The sequence below is a fragment of the Cimex lectularius genome, unplaced genomic scaffold (genome assembly GCF_000648675.2).
Source record: "Cimex lectularius strain Harlan isolate CLEC.00 unplaced genomic scaffold, Clec_2.1 scaffold426, whole genome shotgun sequence".
Taxonomy (NCBI): domain Eukaryota; kingdom Metazoa; phylum Arthropoda; class Insecta; order Hemiptera; family Cimicidae; genus Cimex; species Cimex lectularius.
Window position 1 is genome coordinate 140,706 of NW_019394180.1, and position 25,685 is coordinate 166,390.

The 25,685-nt window shown below is 37.2% G+C and overlaps 1 protein-coding gene and 1 non-coding gene across 5 annotated transcripts in view; one reads left to right on the forward strand and one right to left on the reverse strand.

The window, feature by feature from the left end:
• Nucleotides 1–2,952: 2,952 nt before the first annotated feature.
• Nucleotides 2,953–25,685, reverse strand: part of LOC106667652 (innexin shaking-B) — an 82,220-nt gene continuing 59,487 nt past the window's right edge. For 2 of the 4 annotated variants that reach the window (XR_001340608.2, XR_001340610.2), the window contains exons 5-6: nt 22,703–22,792; nt 2,953–3,796 (exon numbers count right to left, since the gene is read on the reverse strand). The gene's annotated coding sequence lies outside the window, so the exon portion shown is untranslated. The remainder of the gene's footprint in view (nt 3,797–22,702; nt 22,793–25,685) is intronic. The other 2 variants (XR_001340609.2, XM_014395731.2) reach the window with 2 other exon arrangements.
• Nucleotides 4,087–4,159, forward strand: Trnan-guu. The gene has a single exon. It is a non-coding gene; the product is annotated as a tRNA-Asn (tRNA).

Consider the following 25,685-nt stretch of genomic DNA (forward strand, 5'->3'; position numbering starts at 1 on the left):
TTTAACTCAATTAATTATACTTTTAATGTAAGGTCTTGATTGAGATGAAAAAGTAAGTTTCACGAGCGGGATTCGAACCCACGACCGCCGCTCAATATCACTTGAGCTATCGTGACTTCTTATATCAACCTACAACCTTTGAACTTTTCCCCTCTTTTTGCCATATTTTCATGTCGTTTAATCAGGGTTCGATTCTCGGTGGCTTATGAAGTGGCCACGGGTAGCTGTTAGCGAGGTAAGTACACGCTTTAAGGACGTCCACAAAAATGCAAATATATAAAACCCTTTTCTTTTTGATAATGTATATTGTCTAATGTCTGTAGAATGAAATTATTTACACAACCTCTCTTAAGCCTCTTTGTTATTCTGGGATAGAATATTTTTCTTACCAGGCTATTAGCCGAACTGAGAGGTTGATTAAGGCCAAACAGTTTGGTTTTAGTTGTTTAGTTAAGTGGGCAATAAACTGTTCAGTTGTCATCTTTGTTTTCTTAATTTTAATTTTTAAACTTAAAAATACCACTTAGTGCTGAGGACTAGAGGAACAGCGCGTGGTGTGGCACTTATCGATGATGGACGTTCCATCAGGTTGTGGCTATTGTCATCGGAGTTCCATACGAAACTGCTAAACGTTTTCTAGCAACTGGGTCCTACCATAGAAGGCTCGGTTCTGGACTCCCTAACAGAACTGCAGGATGACTGTTTTTGGACTCTGAGAAAAACGACACCTTAGTGTTTTTCAAGCGATTCAACAGCTCCAGGAAGTTCGAGGTGTCCAAATTTCTGAACGCACTGCTCGAAGAAGATTAAATCAGTTTGGACTGATGGCTTTTCGCCCCGTAAAAGGACCAGAATTGACCAGAACGTACAGAGTTGCACTGCTCACATTTGCTCGAGAACACAGTCATTGGTTTTTGGACGATTCCTCTGCTGTAAACAGATGAGTGTAGATTTGCTCTACGACCTCCAGATGGCGTGAAAGAGTATGGAGAAACCTTTTTAACGTAGCTCAGTGATGGTGTGGGCGGGGATTTCAATGGAGAGTCGCCCAGAGTGGGTTGTTGTTCGTGGAGGGTCTTTGACGGCCACTCGCCAAGTGGATGAAATTTTGGGACGTCATGCGTTGCCTATCCTTGATGAAATCAGCTACAATCCTACTCTATAATACCCGTCCATATGTTGCTCGCATAGTACAAACGTACAAACCAGCGAAGCATCAGGGTCTTAGCCTGGCCAGCCCTTTCTCCAGACTTTAACCCCATCGAACATTTATGGGATAACCTTAAAAGACGAATAATGAGCACGTCCATCACTTCCTGATACCCTCCACGATCTTGAAAGGACTCTTCGTGAAGAATGGCCTAACCTTCATCAAAGAGACATTTCCAGACTGGTAGAAAGTATGCCGAACAAATTTTATCTATCCATCTTTTTTTCATTTTCCTTGGCAATTTACTTTTTTTACATTTTTAAACAAAGACTCAATTATTGGGTTGTCCGGAAAATAATGCAGGATTTTAAGTTTTCATTAAAAAAAATCTATATAAAATATTCTGTTTACGTTTACAGGATTACTCATTTGTATGNGGAGACGAAAATTGGCAAACGTGGAAAAAATTGACATTAAAGAACATTGCTTTAAAGTAACTAGTTTCTTTTTTTTTGTTTAATACCAAAATCCTGCATTATTTTCCGGACAACCCAATATTAAACGTATCAAGTATCGTCAACGCTGGCCTCACCTTTTTGTTTCAATTGCAAACCCCAAATTTTAAATTTTTTTCCGTAATTAGATGTTTTTCTGAGAAGAACGAGTATCAATTTTAGAACACTCCAAAATTGACGGTGTTTTTGAAAAAAAACCGTATTTTTGTAAGTATGTTGGATTCAGGGCCGCTGGATTTGAACCCGGAACCTTTATCTTACAGTAATGAGCGCCGTGTCAACGCCTAAACCGTTGCGGCCACCGACGCTCCTTTTGGAGTTATTCGCCATTTTTTTGCAAAAAACGTGGTTTTGTACGCGATCGTGGAAAAACCGATCACTCCCTCTCCTGTTATTGTTTACGCAAAAAAGGACAAAAACAATTGTTCTTAAAATTTTGAATTGAAACTTTGTCATCTTTGAATATTGGAATACTTGGCAGATCCAAATAGATTTCAGTAGGCATGTGTATGTCGAAAGTTATGATTTTAATAGTAATTTTGATGCCGGTTGAGTAGGTAATAAAACAATTCAAATCGTTTGTTGAGTGTCTATTTTTTTAATCGTGTGTGTGTGTGTGTGTGTGTTTGTGTGTGTGTATTCTAAGTTAGTCTTCTATGAAATGTAAGTCCTAAATAGCTAACTTTGTCGGATTGAGAAATACATTCATTTTATAAGTATATGCTAGGACAAGTTTCAAAATGGAGTATGAACGTGATACGTTGTGACTTTTAGGGGTTAAACTTAATTTTCCCAAGATTGCTCCATTTTTGAATTGTTGATATGTGGTTGGTAACACAAAAGAAGCTTGAGTAGAAAAGAGATTTGTTAATATGGCGATGACCTATGTGGTTCTCATTTGTGGGCATATCAGAAGTAAAATGAGAACAACAGTGGAGCGAGTTTGACCCTTGCGGCACACCAGCAAGCACTTCTTTCACCACAGAAGTCTCCGTTCCCTGGTTTCCTGCAAAATCTCTGTTTAAGGTATGACTGTGTCATCAGATAATAGGCCTGGGGTAAAAATAATTTTAATTTGTATAATCCCTCATACCATAGTTTGTCGAAGGCCTGAGAAACATCTAGAAACGACTACAGTCGCTCGAGACATGAAGTTATGAAATCTGTAACTCTGTGTAGCTGATGAGTAGTGAATGATGGGTTCGAAAGCCAAATTAATGGTCTGGTAAGTTGCTGTTTGAAATAGCAATTCTATACTAGTCATTCATAGAAAAGAAAACCAAAAAGTAAAAAAGAAATTTTATTGACATATTAAGACTTAGATTACTAGATAAATACTACCAGTTACTTAAACCTGTACAAATTTGGTCTATAAAGCATAACAAACGTTATATTGTTTGTATTCGACGACGTTCATAAATTCCAAAAGTACAAGCGAGAACGCACGCACACATACACACTATTTCTGCCGCCGTAATATCATCACTTCTTTAAAAAAAAAGTTTATTATTTACAAAACTTCAGCAAAAATTTAGTTTAAATCATTTTAAATTATAAAAATTGCACTAATATCGATAATAATTAGAAAAACGTCGTAGTTTTACTCAAATGAATGTTCATTGATTTTTAACGTTTTTGTCGGTAAAATTTGTCATATATACACACACAAAATTAACACAGTAAAAGAGTATAAAATAGGATTTTTTTTTGTGGCAGATCAAATGATGATTTAAATTATGCCAGGTAAACATTCTTTTCTATACATCTTTTCCCTTTGCATATTGCACGAAGTATAAAAAATTAAATGCTTATTTTCTTATATTTTTAGTACAAATTTGAACTTAATTCTTTTTTTTTATGGATTGCACATGTTTCGACAGTCTCCAATCAACTTGATCATATAGTCACATTTTAAAAATGCTATCATTCGCACAGTTGCGTATCGATGAACACTTCATCAAATTTCGTCCTTTCTTCCATGTAGAAAAGTGGAAAAGTGGCGTTTTTCCTGCCCCCCCCCGGGGGTGTCAGAACGTCTTTTTTTTCTCTCTCCGAAACTCCTTAGATAAGAGTCGGGGACGGGTGGACGTCGATCACGCAAATCTCAGGTTCCGCGCCCCCACCAACACCACTGGAACAGAACAAATGGAAAAGAAATTATAAACAAAATAATCAGAATGTGAAAACCTACTGCAAATCTATTAGGTTTCGTGGTCCGATTGACCAAATAAATTCTTTTCAAATAATTAGGGTTTTGGTTGAGAAAAAAGTCAGTGTGACGAGCGGGATTCGAACCCACGACCTTCGGCTCAATACGCTGCTGCTCTATCACTTGAGCTATCGTGACTTCAATCTCGGACACAAACTTCCCATCTTAAAAGTAGGGGTTGAGATGGGAAGTTAGTGTCCGAGTGGTTCGAAGTCACGATAGCTCAAGTGGTAGAGCGGCAGCGTGTTTAGCCGAAGGTCGTGGGTTCGAATCCCGCTCGTGACAGTGACTTTTTTATCACAAACAAAGCCTTAATCTATTGGAAATGTTACAGCAACCCAAAGACTTATGTTCCCAGGTTCTCAATGTACAGTAGTTCTCAGATACCAATACTGCATGTGGGACCCCGAGAGCATCAGTCTGATCATCACCTAGTACAGAATAGGTTTATTCGCTGACACATCAATCGCACTATCAAAAAGTTGGTGGTTAAAATGGTTTTGTCTTCAAAATGTAGAGGAATGAATCAAAATCATAAATCATATAATAGTCAAATAATCCGCATTTAAGTAGCTTGCAGCAGGAAGCATATTTTTTTAGTTCAGAAATAGTTGAATATGAACTTGCATACTCATCGATGGAGCCAGCGATTTTCACGACTGTCCAAAATTGCATTTTGATATCGGAGCAATCTCATCATTTCTAGCTCAGGAAACAATTGCTCTATTGACGTTGGAAAATAGAGGTCGTCTATTAATAGTAGATTTAATGTAAAACTGATGCTTTTTAGTAAGAAACAAACAAGCTCCATGACTGATCGCGCAGTTTGGCTTGTTTACAAAAGCCTCTTTGACTGGCATCGCATTTCTTGTCAAGCTCCTGCCGTTCGAGGGTACAGAATTAGAAAATTTCTAAGTCCGATGTTAGAAACTGGCATCAGTCAATCCGTCAAGATGCACGGACGAACGCTTTGTTCGGGTTCAATTTTATCCATTTCTTGCTGTTCATGTTTAGACAGTTTAGAGTTTTGCTCGGTGATGCAGTCAATTGCGAATTTATAGACCGGGCTGGTCCGCGTTTCGCCGGTTCTCAATCCATCAGGATAGTACTCGCGAGGTGCTGGTAATTAACCGTTTTTGGCGTACAGCCCAGTGCGCCGCGGAGGGGAATTTCACGGGCCATCGCCTCAAACCAGCTCAATCTCTACTCCATTCACGTATAAATAGCGGGCCGAGATGTAAACCATCTTTCACTTCCTTGATTTCTACATTCGAACGTGCTAGACTAATCGATCTCGTCGAGTGTTTTCCAATCTTTCTCTTAAATACGGTCTCGTTATATAACCGGTCCCTTTTGTCTGACGTCGAAACCTTCAGGTGCCGATGCCAGGACTGCTGTCACTCCTTCCAAATTTTTATCGACGCAACTAGAGACTGGTTGAGTAACAACGTGTTTTTAACGTAATCCTTGCACCCACAGACGAAATGTTTAACAAGAAATCACCTAAATTTCTTTGTTAAGATTCATAGACGGTCCAACATTAACTAAAGTAATTTTGGGAACTTTGGATTGGACAGATTGTATTCTTTTTAAATTAGAAATTTTGGCTGAACCCCAGAGCTTACGAGATCATCTCATGATTTTTAAGAAAAAGTTGTAAAGTTGTGTCGAGTAAAGTTAAGCTAGTCGTTGTCGCATAATATAAAACTCCAAGGGAACAAGAAAGTTTTGTTCGAATTCGTTCTTCTTTTAGTTTATGTTTTAACTAAAATTCCTACAAAACATGTAAATTATCTTACAATGATCTTGTAACAATGGAGGGATCTCTGTGAACCCCCAAGTTCCCAAAAGAAGGAGATGTTACTTCCCTTGACATATGGAACGTCCAACTGATGACATTGCCCAAAAAACTTTTCTTACCGACACATCAAACTTCTCCGGGGGTTGTCGAGATATTCTTTCAATTATGGAGTTAGTAATTTGAAAGATTTATGAAATGTGGAGTATTTTTATTTGGTTGTAAATGAAACGTACGAGATGACCGAATCCTCGAGTAAAGTAATTTGGGGAAATTTGGATTGGACAGATTGTATTCTTTTTAAATTAGAAATTTTGGCTGAACCCCAGAAATTACGAGATCATCTCATGATTTTTAAGAAAAAGTTGTAAAGTTGTGTCGAGTAAAGTTAAGCTAGTCGTTGTCGCATAATGTAAAACGCAAAGCGAACAAGAAAGTTTTGTTCGAATTCGTTCTGCTTTTAGTTCATGTTTTAACTAAAATTCCTACAAAACATGTAAATTATCTTATAATGATCTTGTAACAATGGAGGGATCTCTGTAAACCCCCAAGTTTCCAAAAGAAGATGTTACATCCCTTGACATATGGAACGTCCAACTGATGACATTGCCCAAAAAACTTTTCTTACCGACACATCAAACTTATCCAGGGGTTGTCGAGATATTCTTTCAATTATGGAGTTAGTAATTTGAAAGATTTATGAAATGTGGAGTATTTTTATTTGGTTATAAATGAAACATACGAGATGACCGAATCCTCGAGTAAAGTAATTTGGGGAAATTTGGATTTGACAGATTGTATTCTTTTTAAATTAGAAATTTTGGCTGAACCCCAGAGCTTACGAGATCATCACTTGATTTTTAAGAAAAAGTTGTAAAGTTGTGTCGAGTAAAGCGAATTTGGACCCTTCGTGAAGAAGTCTGAAGACGTATTCGATATTACCACCAGATAGTCAGCTTTTTTGGAGTAGTTAAATAACATGGAAGATAATGGGAGACTGAATACCATGACATAAGTAAAAGTAATTTTTATGCTTTTGGTCTTGGTGAAAGTTTATTTTTTGCATGAATAGATAGTCGGGATGTTCGGAATATCTGATGTGTATGCTGAATAATTAAGGCACACCGAGGAGAACTCCAGCAACAATCGCGAGTGAAAAGTGTGCATATTTTTTCACCAGATTTATTAGATTGATACGTAGTACAGAAAAAGAAGATATATAATCGGTAAAAATTTCCAAGTACAAAAGAAGCTCAAGTTGATGCTGTAGGCACCCTTGAGATAAATCCTGTTTAAAAAGTTGGAAAATTGTCTGGAGTAAAGTTAATTTTGACCGTTAGTGCAGATGTCTGTAGTCGTAATCGATATTACCACCAGATAGTCAGCTTTTTTGGAGTAGTTAAATAACATGGAAGATAATGGGAGACTGAATACCATGACATAAGTAAAAGTAATTTTTATGCTTTTGGTCTTGATGGTCTATTTTTTGCATGAATACTCGGGATGTTCGGAATATCTGATGTGTATGCTGAATAATTAAGGCACACCGAGGAGAACTCCAGCAACAATCGCGAGTGAAAAGTGTGCATATTTTTTCACCAGATTTATTAGATTGATACGTAGTACAGAAAAAGAAGATATATAATCGGTAAAAATTTCCAAGTACAAAAGAAGCTCAAGTTGATGCTGTAGGCACCCTTGAGATAAATCCTGTTTAANAATAGAATCAAATATCTTGGAGAACATGGATTGAATAGATATTGGTCTGTAATTGAAAACATTAGATCTATCGCCAGCTTTATGTAGAGGAATGACAAAAGTGCTTTTCCAAGCATTGGGGAAAATACCTGTTTTTAACGACTGGTTCAGAATATAGTGTAAAAAAAATAAAAATAAAAATGTTGAATAATAAGGCATACCGAGGAGAATCGTGAGGGTGCATATTTTTTTCACCAGATTTATTAGATTGATACGTAGTACAGAAAAAGAAGATATATAATCGGTAAAAATTTCCAAGTACAAAAGATACTTAAGTTGATGCTATAGGCACCCTTGATGCTAAGTAGTGCCAGTAATACAATGAGACAAATGGGTTAAGGGAAAAAATTGAAAATTTTGAATTTTAATTAAAACAATATGTATACTGTGTAATTTTTAAGCTGCGTTTTTTTAAACTTTTTATATCCAAGCATCTCTCGGTTTAATCTATTTCCATTCTTCAACCATGGCGTAAAAAAGGAACTAGGAATTTATAGATCAGCTTACTTTTAGCACATCCATTTTGGCTTACTGCTGTCGAACAGGTTTTTCAACATTACGAAAGAAGTAGAAAATTGGTTTATTTGTGTTCAACCGACTATTCGCATGTGGTAAAGCAAGTGTACAACTAAGCAGTGACTTCAGGATAAATCCCAGTTGTAGTTAATATTAATTGCAATGCATTGAAAATTCCACTTCAAAACGGTAATATTCACGCTTTGGGACAACGCAAGCATTCTTCGCTTCTTTTCTTCAGATTAATCCAGTCCTTGACCCAGTTGTACGGCGGATCGGGTCCTATATTTAAAGCCCGGCAATGGTAAACAGCCGACCGCGTGCCGGAAGCCATTTGGCCAGATCAACAAATGCTAATCAGATTTCTGATGGGAATATTAAAACCGAATTTCGGGTACGGGTACAGCCCAATGTCACAAATGTCCATTTTTGTGGCGTTTGACGAATGCCTCGATCCCTGCCACGATTTACGTTTTAACTACTACAGAAACCCATTATATTCAGTGGTCTATTGACCAAATTACTTCTTTCAATTGGTTAATATTTTTATGTAAGGTTTTGGTTGAAATGAGAAAAGTCAGTCCCACGAGCGGGATTCGAAATAAGGAATATAGGTTGAGATGGATAGTTGGTGTCCGAGAGGATCGAAGTCACGATAGCTCAAATGGTTGGAGCCGCGGCGTGTTGAGCCGAAGGTCGTGGGTTCGAATCCCGCTCGTGGCACTGACATTTTCATTTCAACCAAAACCTAACACAAAAATATTAAGTAATTTGTCACTAGACCACTAAATATAATGGATTTAATAAGTAAAACTACAGAAACGTTGACGCCGTAAACCAGTGACCCTCAAGCACTGTGCCGCGGCACTTTTGTGTGCCGCGAAATTCTTAAAGTGTGCCCTCCAAATTTTAGAAATGTATATAGTAAAAAATATAATGCTTTTTTTATTACGAGTAAAGTTTAAATTAAAGAAAATTACTTATATGTATGAATATGTTAAAATTATTAAATAATATAATTTATGATTATTCGGAAATCGTGAGATGCGGTCTGGTGTGATGTAGGTTTCAGAAAAACATTTTCTTTATCGTGCCAACGTTTCGATCTTTATTGAGATCATCTTCAGGGCCTGGAATTTACAAACATTGTTTAAATTTAACAAATACATGTAGGATTTGGAAAAAAGTGAATTTATACTATATAATTTATATAATATGGTGTGCTAAACTAGCTCATTTATCAGACATTTTTTTTTTAATAACATAAATTCAAGTATGCAAGGGCGGAAAGAAAATATATTAAACTCAACATATAAGCTGGTGGGATTCCGAAAACAAATAACTTTATGGAAGAATAAAGCTCAGGAAGGCAATTTGAAAATGTTTGAGTCAGTCACAAAAGATTTTAATAAAACTATTCATAAAATTGTTATTGACCGTTTGACAACATTAGAGGAGAGAATTATTATTTCCCAAATTTAGATAGAAAAAAATTTTTGGGTTCGGAATTAACTTTGAACGAAGAGGAAGTTGAAAATTAGTTAATTTCACTTTCTAATAATCGAAATTTAATTTTAAAATATTCTGAAGAATCAATTAATTCATTTTGGATTAACATTAAATGTGATTATCCCATGATAGCAAAAAAAACCTTTAAAAATTTTATTACAATTTTCTACATCTTATTTGTGTAAAATCGAATTTTTAGTATAACCGACAAAAAAACGAAAAAAGATTGAGTCTGTTAAAAATAGAAGATGATGTGAGAGTAGCATTGTTATTTTTACGACCAAGTATAAATGAAATTTTCAAAAAACATTAAGGTCAAATTTCTCATTAAAAGTATTCTTATTAAATTCACTCTCAATAGCTCAAGTGGTAGGTTAGCGGCGTATCTAGCCGAAGGTCGTGGGTTCGAATCCCGCTCGTGGCACTGACTTTTTTATCTCAACTAAAAACCTTAATTAATTGTAACTTATTATTAACTTGTAATTAATCCCTTAATAAATGTACTGTTGTTTTTGTAGTACATATTATTTTATTTTACATTCAAAATTATTATAATAAACTATTTTACACAGTGTATTATAGGTAAGTAAACAACTTTTAAACTTACGTGTGGTGATTAGTGACCGTTAGTCGATGATTATTTGGAAATCGTGAGATGCGGTCTGGCGTGAGGTAGGTTTTGGAAAAACATTTTCTTTATCGTGCCAACGTTTCGATCGTTATCGAGATCATCTTCAGGGCATGGGATTTACAAACATTGTTCAAATTTCACAAATACATGTAGGATGTGGAAAAAAGTGAATTTATTCAATGCAAAAAAAATATTTTTTATATTCAATCGAAGTGAGTAGAAATATTTTGATTAAATGTTACAATGTTTGTAAATCCCAGGCTCTGAAGATGATCTCAATAAAGATCGAAACGTTTGCACGATAAAGAAAATGTTTTTCTGAAACCTACGTCACACCAGACCGCATCTGACGATTTCCGCATAATTACTTTTAATCTTATCTTTTCTTTGTGTCCCGCCAAAATTTGAAATCGTTAAAAGTGTGCCACGACAAAAATAGATTAACAATCACCACAATCAACAGTTTAAAGGAGGTATTCACTAGAACATTTTTAAATATCAATTTCATATAATCAGTTTGTAAAATAAATTATATATATAATCTATGCATGGAAATTTTGAGCTATTGACGTTACAGTTGTTTCGTTGCAGTCAAAACAGATTTATTTGATGGAGATTTTCCCCATTTGTTTCATTTACATAATTTAATTTTTTTTTCCAATTCCAACAGATGAAGTTTTCGGTGTACGTCGTTCGGCCCCCTTGATAAGAATTAGGCCAGTATTTCTGGAAAGGTTCCCTATCGGTAAGTTTACTAACAACGACTACCTCCAAGAATTCCTATTGTCTGCGTAAACACACCTCCAACAGCTCTCTTCCACCGTTCCAACACTTTACTTTGATGGATTATTACTCAATTATTATTCGAGCGTCTCACTCTAGAATTTACGACCGTTTCTGTTTTTCTTTGGTGGAATAATAGCTATGGAATCTCTATTTTCGGTTTCTTTTGATATTAGAAGGATCGCAAGAATGGGGCTAAGTTGTAAAAACAGAGTAACAGCAGCACTAAAAAAATATGTAGAGCGGTTTTAAAATTTCTTGCCAAGTGTTATTTTTTTATATTATCTCTAAATATAGCGTCCCTACGTCGGGATATAATTTCAAATGTTAATGTTTTTACTGCAACAAATCTGGTATATTTGGACAAAAATTATACAGGGTGACTGGCGATAAGTGTCGAAAATTTCAGCAAGTGTTTTTACCCACAATATGCAAAAACACTTCCTATAAACCCCTTCCCAAATCTCAACGGTAAACAAGTGATTTCAGTTTTTTTTTTTTTTTTAATTTTTCGACTTAGGTACACTACATTGCTTATAAACTTAAGAGTTATTGACTGTATAAAAATCTGGTTTGTGCCACCTGAATGAACGTTAAATTTGCTGTAAGGAAATCTATTTACATTGCAGAATTGATGAAAAAATTCTGCACGAAAAATTCAGAAAAAAAAATGTTGAAATTTGGAATTTTTTGAAAATGTTAGATTGGTAACTGTTAATAACTACAAACTCCTGGAGATTTGCAAATTACCTCAAAAGTTCTCCGTTCAATTAGTTTCCAGCGGCATACCCACCTTTTGAAATTGAGCTTCTTGAAGGCGACAAATTTTTGCATTTTGTTGGAAAAAAAAAACTGGTGTCGATGACGGGGGCACGCACAATTTTTCCAGAAAATTCGTCTGGCTCTTGAGTTTCGTGTCAGTTCTTTATTGTTCAATTCAATCAGTTTGCTTTATGTTATCAGCTGACAATGACCTCAGGTTGGTGATGTAAATTATGTCTTTGTTTTCCTAATGCACGTCTTGCTGATATGCATTTCATTTACGGTCACTGCAACGGTAATGCTACTGCTGCAAGGAGAGAATACCAAGCTCGATTTCCACATCGAGACGTCCCAGCAGATCGCATTTTCCAAAGACTTCATCAGAGGCTGAGGGAAACTGGTTCCTTCACTACCCAAAACCTGAAATTACTTCTTTACCAGAGATCCACTCGGACACCAACTTCCAATCTCAAATCTTGGAATGGTAACTGTTAATAACTAAAACCTCATGGAGCTTTGCAAATTCCTTTAAATGTTCGACATTCCATTTGCTTCCAGCGGTATAGCCAACTTTTTTCGATTGCGCTTCTGGAAGGCATAAAAATTTTGCATTTTGTTAACATAAAGCAAACTGATTGAATCGAACTATAAAGAATTACACGAAACTCAACTGATTTCCTGGAAAATTGAGCGTGCCCCCCTTCATCTACACAAGTTTTTTCAACAAAATTCAAAATTTTTGGCCCTTCTAGAAGCGCAGTCGAAAAAGTTTGGTATACCGCTGGAAGCTAATGGAATAGGGAAATTTTCAGGCAATTTGCAAAGCTCCTGCAGTTTTTAGTCGTTAACAGTTACTAATCCAACATTTTCAAAAAATTCCAGATTTCAACCTTTTTTTTCTGAATTTTTCGTGCAGAATTTGTTCATCGATTATGCAATGTAAATAGGTTTCCTCACATCAAATTTTACATTCTTTCAGATGGCACAAACCAGATTTGTCTACGGTCAGGAATTCTGAAGTTTATAAGCAATTTATTGTACCTAAGTCTTTGCAAATTCCCTCAAAAGTTTTCCATTCAATTAGCTTCCAGCGGTATACCAACCTTTTTTGGATTGCGCTTCTGGAAGACCCAAAACTTTTGCATTTTGTCGAAAAAACGTGTCGATGAAGGGGGGGCACGTTCAATTCAATCAGTTGCTTTGTGTTATCATCTGACAACTTGTTCATGTTGGTGATTTAAATTATGTCCTTTTTTCCTAATGCACATCTTGCTGATATGCATTTCATTTACGGTTACTGCAACGGTAAAGCTACTGCTGCAAGGGCAGAATACCAAGATCGTTTTCCACATTGAGACGTTCCAGCAGATCGCACCTTCCAACGACTTCATCAGATGCTGAGGGAAACTGATTCTTTCACACGAAGAACGAAAGAAGACAATCAGTGAATTGATGTAGATGAGGAAATTTTACATTGTGTTAATCGTTATCCCGAAGCCAGTACACGTGGGTTATACACAGACCAGTTTCACAATGGAGATGTTGGGATTTCTTCCGTCGGGAAGAATTGCACCCTTACCATTTTACGAGGGTGCAAAGTTTGGAACGAAATGACCACCAGCAGTGAGTCGATTTTTTCATCTACATCACCCTCGTAAAACGGTGGGGTATAGGTATCCCAACCTCCCCATATGTTGTATATTGTCTTCGTATATTGAGCATATAAATATGCTAAAAAAGATAATTTTTTGAAGTTTAATCGTTTCCGGTTATTTTGGCCTGAATATCTAGCCGTTTTTGTCATTCATACGATTGAAACGTAAAAATCTAGTTTGTATCAGGGTAAAATTAAACCACAAACCCGCTACTTACGAAATGAGTTCCACCGACCAAAAAAGCGAGGATAGGTAGGCCAAATTATCAGAAACGGATAGACGTTGATTATAATTATAAAAAAACCTTTCCTACGTTGCGACCTAAACGGATCTATTATGGAACGCCTATAAATTAAAGCCATGACACTTTTTTCTCTAAGTCCAAACAATTTCCTTGGTGCCTCTATGCGCACCCCTTTTGTTTTGAGAATTCCCATTACAAAGTGGCTTTACGGTAATCGAATTAATGCTTAACATTTACAAATGTGCCGATGTCTCTGGTTCCTCCTGACAGGAGTTTCTGTCTCTCCGCTGCCCATCTTCTTTAGACTTGCGTATGACCACCGTTATACACCCGGCCTCTCGGGATACGGCGGATCAGACGGCAGCATATAGGCGTTGAGTACGAGATGATTGTACTGGAAAGTCCCTCGAATGCGTGAGTAGTGGCGGATGGGAACGGGTAGTGAATCGGTTGCTCCTACTCGAATGCTTTGCACGTAGGTGTAGGCTGAACTCGATTGTAGCGGTAAGCGGTCTCCTTTAGGGGGTGGTTAGCAATTCCATTTTAAACAAAACCGCGGCCGGAGCGGATCCGGTAGTTTCTACACTGGGGAAGCCCTAATACTCTGCGAGATAGAGTGGCCTTCTCTGTCTAGGGAGTGCGCGGGAGACCAGGCTGATGTATTTAGGCTTAGGCCCTTTGCGCGCGGCATACGGTCTGATGCTCAATATAGCCCCGGCCACTTGGAATAGACAAGCGGGGAGCGAGGTTGTCTTGGCCCTTCGGGGCTGAGCTGCCTCTACACCAATGCTGCGGCAGTAACACCATCCTGTCGTATGCGGAGGTGCGTCAGCTCTCATCTTGAGAATCAAAACGTCCGATAAGGCCGAATAGGCTAAGTGCGGACGTTAAAGCTCCTCAGAGTACTTTTTAGGATGACCGAGTATGCGGGAACCTCATGCCCATCTTCTTTAGATCACAGTTAGGGCAGTGGCAGATATACAGACCTAATTTTTTTTCTAATCCTGCCCGCTGAGAAATAGGTGTTCCTTCGCCTTCTTTTTCAAGAGATTTATAAATCTCTTGCCTTTCAGCGTAAGAGTTTTTCTTTCTCAAGCCATTTTCCCTGTTCCAACATACAAACTCCAGTGCACCTAGTTATGGTTCGTCCCACAGGTGAGAGGGCTGCCTCTTTTTTCGCTAGTTGGTCAGCCTGTTCTTTTCCTTATATGCCTTCATGCCCGGGAACCCATTTTAAGGTAATCTTTTTGTCTGTTTTCCTAAGATCATTTGGTAATTTAAGCACTCCCAAACAAATTTGGAGTTGAAAGTATACTTAGCCTGGTCTTGGAATAGGTAAATTTGTGCACCTTTTATATTTTTCTTTATTAACTCCTGAGCACAGAGACGTAATGGACCTAGTTCGGCCCTTTTATCCCTAACTTACTCGCTGTTTCATCTGCACCATTTTCCTGAAATTCTGGGTCACCTTTCTTCCAAAATCTCTATTGTCTATGTCCACACGGAAATGACATATATCAATTTGTCATTACTTTAATAACTATCTCATTTAGTTTAATACTTTCTAGAATTTTGTGGTAGCTCCTCCTTAGATCGTGGACAGGTTTATACCCTTTTGTCGCAAGATTTTGTTGGCACTTTCAAAACACCTTTTGTACATAAATATGTAAGGGTGCATTGCTCATTTTCTATTGAGACACGCTAGTCTGTGGACTTTGTGCTTTACCCCAGTTACTAGCATAATCTCTGGCCGGTACTTAGTAAAGCCTTGACTTTATACAGAATGCTGCCTATGTATTTTCTCCGTTTGAGCCTTTGGTCAGGAGTTATACCTAGATAGAAAGCTTACATTTAAAAATAATTTTTTAAACATATTAATTTTTATTCACCATATATCTTGTTTGTATATACTGAATTTGAATGCAGTACTGTTATTGGAAATGATGCCGAAAAGATGAACAAAAAGGTCAAAAGACGACATAGAAAAAGAAGATAGATTAATTACTTTTGGCCGTACTTAATCCAATGAACGATTCAAAAAATGTGGAAAAGAGCAAATTTTCTATCGGCTGGGATTTTTTATATTATTCAAGTACAATATGATTGAAAATACAAGTTGGATAGAAAAAACTACAAATGACTTTACGTCATCCTCTCGCTGGGTTTTAAGCCTGTATTGTTCATCGACTCTCAGATCATCAGCGAGGACCAAAGAGCAAAGGACTTCAGTTACCGTTATGGGTAAAACGTACAGGTTGCCGACACAATATTATTTACGTCCATTTCGTGTTTAGACAGAAAGCAAAATTTGTATTGAAAGGAGTTCTCCGTAAATATTCGGAGACGTAGCACTCCGGAATTATGGTGATGGCTTGAAAGCGTTCCCCCGGGAATTGAACAAACATTCTCCCATATTTTCCTCACCTCACCTTCTCGATTTTATTTCGACGCCGCCGTTTCGGCCGATTCGATCTCGTCTGATACACGTCAAATCTTAGGGTGAAAAAGCGAGGTCGAGCGTAAGCGATCACTTTTCGGATTGCACTAATTGGTCCGAAGTCTTGACGCCGTGCCAATCCCGGATCGACCCCGAGATCTTCACCGTTATAAATCACAAAACGGATTAGATACATTGGCTTATCCTAATTTTGTTAATAATATCCGGGAATACTTCGGGAGAAACGGAAGTGTCCCGGTGATCGTGAACGACGTTGCCAAAAGAAACGCTAACCTGACACGCCTCTTGAGGCAGTTCCAAGACGACGCCTATGTCAATATTATCTTGTCAATTTGAACAAGACGAGAAACATTTACAAAAACAAATAATCACTTTTAAAACTAATCGAGTTTTAAGAACATTTATCAAGTTTTTAGTTGACACCTTTGCCAACCGTTGTAAAGACGAACCTGGATGTCTTCAGGAGCGTTCGGAATGCACAATGAATCCTAAATTCTGCCGATTTCAACCCGATTCGCAAGAATGAGTGGATTTGTAAGGGGAATGTGTCTTTTTTGCAAATTTTGTCGCAATTAGAAATCGTCGAAATAAACATGAACTGTTATTCTTTCGTATACAGTGCACTCGTTAACAATCAACGTTGCCGTTACCATTTTTGAAAATAATAATAGTTTTAAAAAATATAAGCCGAGCATTTTATCATATGGAATCCTGCCCACTACCTGGTAGGTAGTGTTTCTTTTTTGGATGTAAAAGGGTCATAGGCACGTTTTTTACGTATTTTTCATAAAAAACGCAAAAAATTGAACAAAATTTGTATTGCCTTTTTTGGATGTAAATGGCTCGTAGGCATGTTTTTTTACGTATTTTTCGTGAAAAACGAAAAAAAAATGTATTGCCTTTTTTGGATGTAAACGGCTCGTAGGCACGTTTTTTACGTATTTTTTTCGAAAAACGCAAAAAAAATCGAAAAAAATTTATTGTCTTTTTTTGGATGTAGCCTCGCTCGTAGGCACGTTTTTTTCGTATTTTTCATGAAAAAGACAAAAAAACCCAAAAAATAAAAAATAAATGTATTGTTTTTTATGTAAAAGGCTCATAGGCACTTCTTTTTACGTATTTTTCTTGAAAAATGCATGAAACCCCCAAAAAATCGACAAAAATTTTATTCTTCTTTGGATGTAAAAGGCTCGTAGGCACGTTTTCTTACTTATTTTTCATGAAAAACGCAAAAAACACACCAAACAATCGAAAAAAATGTATTGTCTTTTTTGGATGTAAAAGGCTCGTACGCACGTTTTTTCGTATTTTTCATGAAAAACGCAAAAAAATCGAACAAAATTTTATTGCCTCTTTTTGGATGTAGGCTCGCTCGTAGGCACGTTTTTTACGTATTTTTCTAGAAAAAGGCATGAAACCCCCAAAAAATCGACAAAAATTTTATTCTTCTTTGGATGTAAAACGCCCGTAGGCACGTTTTCTTACGTATTTTTCATGAAAAACAAAAACCCAAAAAAATAAAAAATAAATGTATTGTTTTTTGGTTTTTATGTAAAAGGCTCGTAGGCACGTTTTTTTACGTATTTTTCTTGAAAAACGCATGAAACCCTAAAAAAATCGAAAAAAAAGTTAGTCTTTTTTGGATGTAAAAAGCTCGTAGGCACCCAAAAAAATAAAAAATAAATGTATTGTGTTTTGGTTTTTATGTAAAAGGCTCGTAGGCACGTTTTTTTACGTATTTTTCTTGAAAAACGCATGAAACCCCAAAAAAATCGAAAAAAAATTTATTGTCTTTTTTGGATGTAAAAAGCTCGTAGGCACGTTTTTTACGTATTTTTCATGAAAAACGAAAAAAAAATCGAAAAAATTTTATTGTCTTTTTTGGATGTAAAAGTCCCGTTGACACGTATTTTTCATGAAAAATGAAAAAATAGAACAAAATTTTATTGTCTTTTTTGCATGTAAAAGGCTCGTTGGCACGTTTTTTTACGTATTTTTCTTATTACCTTAAAATTAGCCAAGCAGCCATCAAAGCACTAAGCTCAAATATCATTAGTTCAAACATGGTGCTGAACTGCAAAACCAAATTAAACTTATTAGGTACGCAGAACAAAGTCAGCATCTGCTGGGTCCCAGGACACATGGGAGTAGAAGGCAACGAGAAAGCGGACACCCTTCCACACCACTGACAGGACCTGAACCCTTCTGTGGGATAGGAACCCACACTATTAATGACTATCTCTGACGGACAAAAAGAAAATGAAGGAAAAATGGAGTTCACTTATTGGCCACAGGCAATACAAGAATCTCTTAACAAATTTCAGAAGAAAAGAAATTACAGAACGTCTCAAAGGAAGCAGGAACAAACTGGGAATCCTAACAGGATTCTTAACAGGACACAGCAAGCCAAATGGACACTTAAAGAAGATTGGAATAATCCAAGAAGGCACGTGCAGATTCTGCAAAGTGGCAGGGGAGACACCAACACATTTACTAACAAACTGCGCTGTTTGTGGAACACTTGCCCGCAGGTGGAAATGTTTTGGGATGTACAATGTGACCATAGAAGAGCTTCAACCACTGAAACCGGGCCAATCACGTTCCTTGATGAACTACGACTCACCGATGTGCTTTAGGCAGAGGACGGGGGATACAATAGCTTTTAAAGGGCACAGTATATTACGTCTACATCTACATCTACCTTAAAATTACAAAACATTCCATCAATATCTTTCTACACATCCCAATGCCACTACCATACCAGATAATCCCCGTCGACTTAGACGCCGATAGCCACGTGATGTATATGTATATGTATATATCCATGTATATGTGCCCAGTAGTGCGAAGAAATTTAAAAAAAAATTCTTCTAAAGGAGGTTCACCACCGGATGAATTCTCACATGTTTTTCACGACAATTTTGTTCTTAGGGCATTTTTATCATTGTAATTGTTTTATAGGTGTAAAAATCAATAAAAAGAAAAAAGAGCATACGGAGTATACCGAAGAATTTCAAATGTGAAAGGAAAAACAAACTCGAGTGGAAAAATTGTTTATCCCGCCGTATTTCTCCCAGTCGGGATGAGGCCCGCTCTCAAGTAAATCACCTGTGTTTATAAGCAACTTTGATTAAGGAGACGACTAATTGCGGCATCGGTGAAGCAGAATGGAATGATAACTCGGCATTATGTAAGTTAGGTTTGGAAAGGGGGTACTTGAAGGAACACTGACCAGGAGGCCATTCTATAAAAGTGCCTCTTCACTAAATCACAGAGAGCCAATGGGCTATTTACAAAAATAGGCTTTTATTTGAACTAGGGCTCGAAACGAGCGAAACCTGAAAAATCCGTAAAGGCGGGCTTAGCTGTACTTTCGCCTGCAACGCACTGAGCGACTATCCTTCTTTCAAAATGTCCGAATCATAGTTCTGGAACTCTATTGCAACTATCATTCTCAGATAGATATTAATCATAAGTTATCATTAACCGCTATGTAGTTAACGATCACAGACTAACTTTGAAATTATTCTCGAAATGTTGTTATTTTTAAAGATGTAAAAGATGAAAAAGTAAAAGATGAATTTTTTTATACATATTGAATATTACAGAAATTAAAATAAAAAGAAATAGTGAAATTAGTACATATATATTTAGTCTCATCCAAGACCTTAGATCAAAATTATAATTAATTAAAATAAATAGTCATAATAATTATGAATTCTAAATAAATATGGACTGATATTAGTTATTTATGAGGAGAAAATCTTGATGTTCTTCTTTTTCGTGCTCAACTTTACTTCCGTTCTTCAAAATTGTTAATTTGTTTTCATTTAAAAAATTGAAAAAATGTTCAAAGAATATTGTTTTTTTTTACGTAGGTTTGCAACAGCAGAGGTCATATCAACCCTCATGGTGCCGGTGTGAAAAAAGCCCATTTGTAAGTATGTCGGGTTCGAGTGCAGGGCCGCTGGATTCGAACCCGGGTCCTTTACCTTACAGCGATGAGCGCCGTGTCAACGCCTAAACCGTTGCGGCCACTGACGAATGATCCAATCCTCTTTCTCATTTATTTGCTACTGCAGTCTACACGATTTTGACTTCACCCACTGCTCAGGAATAAACTATCTAATTTTTTTTCATATTCCCAGTTTATCTGTGGTTTACAAAAATGGAATTGAAACTAGAATTCATAGCAGATTATTTCTGTGAGATATCTGGCAGGTGATGGACTTAGAACGACAAGGAATATGGATGTAGATCGCTCAAATGAAACTTCTGTCCATGGCTTTGGTAAGACCTCACTATGGTAGGTCAAGAACAAGTCGTAACCAACTGCCAACAGTATCTGGAATATCGTGAGAAATATAATTTTAATTTTAAAAGAACAACTGAGGAAAAGGTGCTTCGGAAAAGCAGTCGGTTTTTTGGCAGTTTGGGACCGCTTAGTATTATCTTTGACCGGCTTCTTTTCCATACTAGTGCCTCAAAAGTCTTCTATTATTATCGGAATTATATTTCTTATGAGTATCAGTGAGGATTGCCTACCCGAGTACTGACAATTATATATAAATTCACTAGTTTTCGCGGTTTGCTTGACCAATTAATATATTACAATTAATTAAGGTTTTTAGTTGAGATAAAAAAGTCAATGGCACGAGCGGGATTCGAACTCACGATCTGTCGTCGAGAATCCAATCTGATTACACGACATTTGAAAAATGGCAAAAAGGAGGGAAAATTCAAAAGGTGGGGTTGAGATGGGAAGTTAGTGTCCGAGTGGATTGAGGTCACGATAGCTCAAGTGGCAGAGCAGCGGCGTATCTAGCCGAAGGCCGTAGGTTCGAATCCCGCTCGTGACACTGACTTTTTTATCTCAACTAAAAACCTTAATTAATTGTATGGTATTAATTGGTCAAGCGGACAACGAAAATAGTGAATTTAATAAGTTTAAAATGAAGTATCCTTCACTAAATCTTTCCGTGGCTATTTCATTTGTCGCCGAGAATCAAATTGATTACACGACATTTGAAAAATGGCAAAAAGGAGGGAAAATTCAAAAGGTGGGGTTGAGATGGGAAGTTAGTGTCCAAGTGGATCGAGGTTACGATAGCTCAAGTGGTAGGGCAGCGGCGTATCTAGCCGAAGGCCGTAGGTTCGAATCCCGCTCGTGACACTGACTTTTTTATCTCTACTAAAAACCTTAATTAATTGAATTATATATAAAGTTACATCCCTGGGATACCGACTGCTAAGTCCTTTCGGATTCCAATCCACTCATAAATTTCAAACCGAGGAAACATCCCTTATTCTCTTCTTCTAGTTCATTCTTAAATACCTCCAATTCTATGCACAACAGGAGACCAACCAACTTGCGCTATATTTGGAAAGAATATGTAAAGAAGTTAAATTTAAGACAACACCCCCCCAAAAAAAAAAAAAAATTAAAAACAGTTAGAGAAGCATTCCAGACATTACTTAGTTAAGCTGTGTTTTCCTTGAATAACTCTACAAATATTTATTGCGTAAGACGTGTTAGAAAAATCTAGTTTTTTATAAAACGTTGTCCAATTAATATTTAATTGCTTTGTCTATAATTTTAATTTAATTTCATTTTGCTGTAATCATTTTATTAATTCAAAACACATTTACATATAATGAGCTATTCAATTAATTTATAATCTCCTACTCTTTTATTACTGAAATATTAGTGTTCAAAAATACGGTGATAACGTTAATTCTCTTTAATTTCAATTAATTAAGGTTTTGGTTGAGATAAAAAAAGTCAGTGTCACAAGCAGGATTCGAACCCACGACCTTCGGCTGTAACTATCGTGACTTCGATCTAATCGGACACTAACTTCCCCTTTTGAGGTAAATTCTTATCTCGCAGGTTCTCTCATTCGCAACGACGTACTAAGGTCGTGGGTTCGAATCCCGCTCGTGACACTGACTTTTTTATCTCAACCAATACCTTATATAAAGATTAATTGCTTATTATTATTATTAATCTCTGAGGAGGATTTCTCTTCAAAATTTTATAAAAATACTTTTGCGAGTATTACCCATTTTAGTCTGCCTTTTTGTATATGTGTCCGTCTAATTTAAAGTAAGTTGTTTCGTAATTTGTATTATGTTTGTGGGCTATGCGTATTCCCTTTCACGGTTTTTGTTTAGTGCTTTTTTGTTTACTTTATTTACGTTTGATATGTCAAATGATACTAATTTAGTGGTAGTTTTAATTTATAACTACACAGCCCCTTCCCGCAACATCCAAGGACTCATATCTAAAATTTCACTCCACAGGAAGAAATCTCACAATTTTGTATACACCTTGTTATAAACACGTTGTGGTTATACAGAAAGAGAATAATAGAGGAAGATCCCCGCCGGTTTCCGGCCGTTTTCAATTTCACGCCTGCTTTAAACAACTCCAAACTTTGTACATTCCAGGAGTCGGGCCCAGGGGAGTGATTCGTGACCGGACGAATATTAATCCCTGTTTAGAAATAGGCTCGGCTTTCTATTGATATACAAGAAGTCGAAATACACCGAAGAACGCTGAGTTTGTCGCAGTTGTGTCCAGGCGGTTTGAAACATTTCCAAATCCATTTTTACCTTTATACTCGGAGGATATCCGTCATGCTTACACACTCAGGGTTAATCGGGTTTAGTTTGGGGTTAAGCGTTAGTTAATCTCATCCTTTCAATACTCACTTTTCAAACTTACACAGGTTTTTCGCTGCGTTCTTCAAAAACCGCAAAAAAAATTTGCCGCCGGTTCGGAAATCTAACTTCCTATTCCATCTGCAATCAACATCGAAATTTACAATAACTTTGTCAAGAACATTACTATGTTTTAGTGTCAAAAAAACGTTTACAACTATAACTTTACTAATAAAAATGTTATTTTCTAAAATTAAAACCCTTTTTATAATAAAACCATTACGATTACCTCATCCATCACGATAAGTGAACTAATCACTTTAAAATCCAGATCGTTACATAAAAACGGATTTATGAGGTTTGCTAAACGTCTTAGAATCAAATACTGATTTAGTCATAATGCATTTCTCTTTCCAGGTTTATGTATTTTTAGTCACAAAAGAATTCGATGTTTAAAATCACTGGGGCGACAGGTGCGCCCTCCAAATTAATCTCGTCGTTCACCGCTAACGACTCTAATTTTAGAAAGGTGTCTAACCACTGTAATGTCATAGGTCGTAGGGCGAAGAACAAAGGCAAGATTTTTTAAAAAAAAGACGGGAAATAGTCTTTTACCAGACTACAAGCGTAATGAGAAAAAAAGCACCATTTGGCTAAACGTCGGCGCATAAAACATCAATGATGATTTGCCTGTGTTTGTGCCATTTGTTAACCTATGAGAACAGATCGTCTGGTCCTTTTTGGTCAGATTTCGAGTTGATCAACCGATTATAATTGCCAAAAAATTACGACTTACCAACAGACGCTTTTAAAATAGCGTCAAAAGTAGTTGGTAAAGTTTTGCTAAAAGATGGACTGAAACAATTATATTTTTAAATTGTAATAAAGGCATTTTCTCTGTAGGCAGCAATGGATTTAAGAATATTGTGTGCCATAGATTATCCCCTAAAGGCAAATTCCTACTGATATACTGACGGCTTCAAAACCGACAAGGGCATGGGAGCTGGAGTCTTCGGGTGAACTCAAAAATCGAACTGACGGTAAACCCAGGCAAGTATGCTACAGTTTTCCAGTCTGAAATCATAGAGAACAAGGTGCCAGAGAAATAAAAAGGCTGGGAATACATTCCCGGAAGATAGCCATTTTCTCTGATAGCCTCATGCGAGACGAAGGCAAAGAGTGTTTGGTAATGGAGGCCCTGACGGAAGTCAGCGACACTAATGGCTGACCCTGCATGGGTACCTGGACATTCGGGGCATAGAGGCAACGAAAAGGTGGCCAAAAAGGGAGCCAACATGGAATCTCTGAGCCCAGAACCCTACTGAGGCCTAACAGCCTGCCACAAAAGAGGATACATCTTACAATGGATCCTTAATGGGTACAAAACCTGGTGGAACAATACCACAGGTATAAGGCGAAGAGATTCTTAGAAGGACCATCCGCAAAACATACAAAAGAATTACTGGAAGGCAGCCGCAACCGAACCAGGATTCTGATCGGACTCCTGACGGGGCATGAGGTTCCGCATACTCGGTCATCCTAAAAAGGACTCTGAGGATCTTAGCGTCCGCACCTAGCCTATTCGGCCTTATCGGACGTTTTGATTCTCAAGATGAGAGCTGACGCACCTCCGCATACGACAGGATGGTGTTTCTGCCGCAGCATTGGTGTAGAGGCAGCTCAGCCCCGTAGGGCCAAGACAACCTCGCTCCCCGCTTGTCCATTCCAAGTAGCCGGAGCATCAGACCGTATACCGCGCGCGGGTTTTATGCTACCTAAGCCTAAATACATCAGCCCGGTCTCCCGCGCGCTCCCTAGATAGAGAAGGCGACTCTATCTCCCAGAGTGTTGGGGCTCCTCAAACGTCGAAACGTCCGAATCCATTCCGGCCGCGGTTTCATTTAAAGTGGAATTTCTAACCGAAGGATAAGTGTGTGACGTGGAGGGTAAGTTATTAGCGAGAATGGATATGGTTCAACTATTCCCGAACCAAGTACTCTGTGGCCAGTCTTCTATGCTTGTATCAGGTGTTTATGTTCTTTGAATGAAAGCAATTTATTAGCGTGAAAGAAAGGGGTTTTTTAACCCCGCCTCAAGGTATATCGAGTACAATGGGTGAGTATGACCAGATTTCTGTGTTTTTATTGGGTGTTTACTGCGGTGCTACAATTACGAGCAGGAAGAAGTGCTTCGGGACAATGTGACCGTAGAAGAAATTCAACCACTGTTACCGGGCCTATTAATCAATTTCTTTGATAAATTAGGATACATGGTGTGCTATAAGTGCAGAACTGGGGATGCAACAGCTCTCAAAGTGCGCAGAACATGACACACCCCGAACATTACGTCTTATAAGACAAGCAGTTTTCATTTATTTAAAAATAGCATCAAATGCTCCTACATCTTTTTACCTGGTCGATAGTTCGGAGTACAATAGTATCGAAAAAGTTCTAAAAATTTTATCTAAACACTTTGAGAGTTTTTTTAAACTATTTTATATCTGATCGAAGTATGACCGGTTGAATGCGAATTTGACAATCAACTGAGACCACAAGTTCAGAACAAGAGCGACACTGAGCGGACCGAAGATGACCGTCAAACTTGACAATTTAAGACACGCCTGCCGCATACCAAAATAGGTAATTAAAAATGTGTGTAGTCTGTTTGGGGTTATGGTGACTAAGTTGATCTCACGTGGTGTATAATGACTACCAAAAGCCCTCTATTATTAGTGCCAACTATAAATATCTCTTCTGGCTGGGTCAGTCATCTCGTGCTTTTCGGAGCGTATCTTTTTTTTTCGTACAAAAAGTGGTTATATTTTCAAGCTATTTAACTCAGGGAGGTACCAAGGTAGAAGAAATAGGTTACTGTTTTGCATATATTCAGGGAGGTTCCGTTAATACTATCCACATTTATTTTAAAGTTTGTAACGAACTATTTATAAATGATGCTGAACTTTTTAAAAAAATTTTTTTAAACTAAATGCCAGTTTTTAAACATATTGCATTGAGACGTAGTATAAATTATATAT